Below are 4716 nucleotides of genomic sequence, written 5' to 3' on the forward strand. Positions count from 1 at the left end.
ATAGAACTTGTGTCCCCTGCATTCACAGGTGGGCTCGTATCTGCTGTACCACGCAGGAAGTCCCATAACTTTTTAAAATGTTATAATTTGTAATAGATAATTTGTCTAGAATATATCACTGTGGCTTGGAATATGAGAAAAGTTCAAGTGCTTAAGAAACATTTTGGAAATAAGTGATATATTAACTAAATTGCCTTAACAGTATTCCGTCCATGTGCTAGAAATATAAAATCAACAAAGATTTCCCAGACTCTAGTTGCTGGATTCTAGTGACTTGAGGAGTGTCTGGAGCAGCCTTGGAGATGGTGTGAGCCTCCCTGCAGTTGGCGGGGTTGCCACCCTGTTTGGGGATGGTGGCAGAATGTGGTGAGCGAGCTGGTAGCCATCTGGAGCTGGGGGCTGGGGGAGGGGATTGCAGTGGGTGGGCGCCATCCCAGGGTGGATTTGGAGGTAAGAGTTCCAGGGCGAGCAGCTTGCCTGGGAGCTGATGCTAGGAGACTCAGGGAGGGGGTGAGCCCCAGGAGGGAAGCAGGTGCTCATGCAGGTTTCCCTGGGGGCATCCAGCCTTATTCCTCCCAGGATCTTTGGGGGCCAGTGCAGTCTTGTGACTGAGTGACCCTGCTGGGGCGGAGAAGTGATTCCTCTGGGACGTTGGTTGAGGGCCACTCCTGGGAAGGGCGAACTCCCCAGCAAGGGTGGAGAGGGACAACATCCTCCTTCGGGCAGGGCTGCAGGTTGGCAGCTGGGGAGTCTGGCTAGCCTGTAGGGAAGGGTCAGTGCTGAGCACATGGGGCAGAACTCCCACATTTCTGCTGCAGATGCCTCTCACTCTGCTGGCCAGGCCCCTGGATGGCACCGGGGGTCAGTAGGCCCCGACCCTCTCCGCCGTCCCCCTCCTCACACATGGTCAGAACCAGGGTGCCACCCACAGGTTCCTGCCGAGGTGCCGTTTCTCAGCCTGGAGCACTCAGCTCTGAGGTTGTAGGAAGCGCTTCATGTGGTGTGGTAACCGGAGAGATTAGGGTAGCAGTAATGGTTTGATATTAGAAGTGATTAAGGCAAAGAAGTGTGCTTTCTCTCTGCTTTGAAGAGCTTTGGGCTAAAGTAGTTGGCTTATCAGAGTGCTTAGGAGCTGAGCACTGTGTGGGTAGACCTCCGCACCGCCCCCACCACCCGTTCCCGCCCTCCCCACTCCTGCGCCTTTCTCATTCACTGTCTTTCTCTTTAGGAGAACTTCCACTCAGAAAGCCTTCTCCACTTTCAATAGACTGTTTTCCTTGTCCTGAACTTAAAAACAATTTTTTTTATTAAGTGTATTTATTTTTTAATTGAAGGATAATTGCTTTACAGTATGCTGAACTTTTGAGGAAGACAGGGACCATATTTTGTTGATTTTTGTGTTACTGGTGCTCAGCCGAACTCCTGGCACGTGGCGGGTCTTGAGAAAACGTTTGTTGAGTGAATGTGTTTCCTTGGTATACTGAAATAGGACAGCACAGAGGACCATCTGGGGTGCTCTGCCCTTGGTTGGCAGCCTCTCCCTGTGCTCTGGGTCCCGCCCGCCCTGCATTCAAAGCGAGACTCAGGTCTCCAGAGTCCACAGGAAGCGGATGTTGTTTTAGGGTTCAGCACGGTAAAGCAGTCTTTCACAACTAAACCTTTTCTTCTGAGAATTGGCAGAAAACCAATTGGTAAGTGAAAAACTAATGAGTTTTCTGGAGTTACTGTCCTAAGAAATTTTACATCTCTGTAATTTCTTAAATTTAGCTGTGGAACATCTTACCGAGTGAAATTAAATGCCATTTTCCTCATCACCACCCTGGTACTGTCTCCTGTGAGGTTTCTAACCCTGTCAGCACTGGTACTTCTCTTTTTCCGCTGTTTGTAAACTTCTATTTATTATTATCTTTTGAATCTCTGGCAAAGGCTATACATATACATTGAAGAAAACTTAGCTGCAAAAGATATAAGAATATGAAAATAATTTCATCATTCAGGGATAAAAATTATTAACATATTGGTCTAAAATCTTTTTATGGATATAACGCAGAAAATGTTTTGTCTTATTACAAGCTAAGAATATGTGTTCTAGTTTCTATTTAGTTAACAGGCAGGGGTATTTGAGAAGGGGTTTTATTTTGACCATTTCCCGTTGAAAACCTCTCTGCAGTGTCTTTTCCTGCCCTCGATTGAGTGAAGAATATTAGAAATAAAGTGGCCCAAGATACACTTTATTGAAGCAAAATTTTTACAATGCTTAAAAAATTCTCTGTGTAGAATAAATATTTTCTTTTTTTGTGTGCCACCTAGCTGCTGAAATTTGGGCTAATCCTTCCACTTTCAGCTTTGAAACTGGCATGGAACAGTAGTAAACTCCTCCCGTGAGGTTTTACTTATTTCGTTTATTTCCCCCAAATTAATTTTACTGTGGTAGGCTAGAATAACATGTCGCCAAACATTTAGGTTTATGTGGTGAGGTTCAGCCAATGAAAGCAGGAGGTAGAATGCAGCTGGACTTGGAGGCTGACAGAGAAGGGGTGCGAAAGCCTCTGTGAGGCGCTGGGAGAAGTCTTCAGAGGACATGGACCATTTGCTCAGACAGCAGGCTCGGTCGAGAGGGGACAGTGCTTCCAACCGCCTAAGTCTCACAGCTTCTGGTGGATCCCGTGCTTACATGAGTGCTTGTTACAGGATAAACGCAACTGCCCTGGTTGGGTTACTATGTCCTTGCCAAAAAGTTGACGTACAGGAAGAGCCAATTTGGGTTAGTTTACTCTTCTTGACAAATACAGAGGCTTCACAAATGGTCAAGGAAGTAGCCATGCAGCTGGACTGGAGGTGCTCATGCATCAGACAATACCTGGAGTTTCAGATCAATAGCTGCACTATAGCCTCCATGACAACATCTGAAAATAAAAACAGGGACAGTGTGGGTCACAGCTCTTGTGGATTTGCTAAAACATGCTTTAAATATCATACAACCAGTTAGAAATTCCTTCTGCAAAGCTCACTGCTTCCTCAGACTGACTTGAATGCTTCCCTGTAAGAAGTTGCTAACACCGGAGGACATGTGTGTTTAGAGCTTCGTTTCTAAATATTATGCCCCACTAAATAAACCAGCACTCCTTGGAGGACCTCAGGGCTGGGAGGAAGTCCAAGATGAGTCTGACTTGTCTCAGTAAGTCAGAAGGTGAAGAAGTGTTCTTATGGTATAGAACAGCCCACAGAAGCATGGACAGGCCAGGGGCGCTCCCTGCAGGCGAGGGGTCACCTGAGTGGCAGAATAGATGAGGACAGGAATGGGCTGTGAGTCACCAAATCATGTAGGAACCCTTAGGTTCATGGGGCTAAAAAGTAAGTAAACAGAGAATAAAGGAAAACTTCTCTTTACAGCAGAATGTCATCTGATGAATGCATGAAGAACAGAGTTAGAAAATCTCCACTGTGTACCATCAGAATAAGGTCTGTTCAGGTTGGCATCAGAGAAGGCAATGGCATCCCACTCCAGTACTCTTGCCTGGAAAATCCCATGGATGGAGGAACCTGGTGGGCTGCAGTCCATGGGGTCGCTAAGAGTCGGACACGACTGAAGTGACTTAGCAGCAGCAGCAGCAGGTCAGAATCGGTCATGGATGCTGAGACCGTTGGTTGACAGTCTGAGGGGAATGGGATATTTACATTGTCTCAAGGTCTTCCCCATAGTGTTAATCACGGGGTAAAAATGACAGTTCTGTAGTGAAGAAACCTGGGTATTTAACAATGAAGGAATCAAAGCTTCTGTCACAGATCATGGGCCTCACTGGCATGCAGGTCCCTCCATAATGCCTCCTACCGAGCTTCTCTGCTCAGATGCATAACCTGTGTCTGATTCAAATCCAGGGGCGACTGGCCTGAAGTCTGCAGAGGTGCCAGTATCACAAAAGACCAGGGAGGTGGAAGAAGTGTTCTAGAATAAATTAGATTCGGGAGACAGGACCACTGTGTGCCACACATGAGTTCTGGATCAGGTAAAATGGACTGGAAAGACATTATTGGGATGCTGGGTGTAATCTGATATGGAGGTAATACAAATCAAAGCTCGCTTTTCTGAATGTTGATTGTTTATTATCATGCAGGAGAATGTTCTTGTCTTTGAAAAAATGCATGATGAAGAATTTGGGAGTGAAGAAGCAGGAGATTGTCAGCTAACCCTCAAAAGGTTCAGAAAGAATGCGATTATATATTATATTATATATGAAATACATAAAATGTGTTATATGTAATATAAAGGGGATGATAAAGTGTTAAACTTGTGAATCTGAATAAAGAGTATATGGAAGGTTTTTGTACTGTTTTTTGCATCTCATAAATTATTTCAAGATGAAAAGTTTAAAAAGTTGCTAATACTGCCACAGTTTGGGGTGGAGGTGGGCGGGAGAGCCACACCCACATCCCCATGCATGTCTTCTGTTCCTGACGCTCTGTGAGTCCCTCTGGAGCCCGCCTGCCGCTGTGCCCTGCGGCCGGGCCACCCAGCTGCAGACAGGCAGTGGCGGCTTCTGCTTCGTCCTGGCTTCATCCTGTGGTCCTCCTGCACTTTGTTCCTCCCGCTCCCCTTGCTTCTGTGCCCTCCCTCCTGCCAGCAGCACCCTAGAAGACCCCGCCTGCCCCTGCTCCCCACCTTTTACGTTTGCCTTGTGTTTCCCACCACAGGCTGTGGGCACCTGGAGGTAGGCA

At 46.6% G+C, this 4716-nt stretch overlaps 1 long non-coding RNA gene across 2 annotated transcripts; it reads left to right on the top strand.

Moving 5' to 3' along the window:
- The first annotated feature begins 254 nt into the window (after window positions 1-254).
- On the top strand, window positions 255-4412 carry LOC104996814. Of its 2 annotated transcripts, none has more exons than XR_826248.1 (3): window positions 255-366; window positions 3394-3462; window positions 3880-4412. It is a non-coding gene; the product is annotated as an uncharacterized LOC104996814 (long non-coding RNA). The 2 variants fall into 2 exon arrangements; XR_826249.1 differs by lacking the exon at window positions 255-366 and adding an exon at window positions 1235-1691.
- The last annotated feature ends 304 nt before the right edge of the window (window positions 4413-4716 follow it).

Source organism: Bison bison, unplaced genomic scaffold (assembly GCF_000754665.1).
Source record: "Bison bison bison isolate TAMUID 2011002044 unplaced genomic scaffold, Bison_UMD1.0 scf7180017864299, whole genome shotgun sequence".
NCBI classification, from domain to species: domain Eukaryota; kingdom Metazoa; phylum Chordata; class Mammalia; order Artiodactyla; family Bovidae; genus Bison; species Bison bison.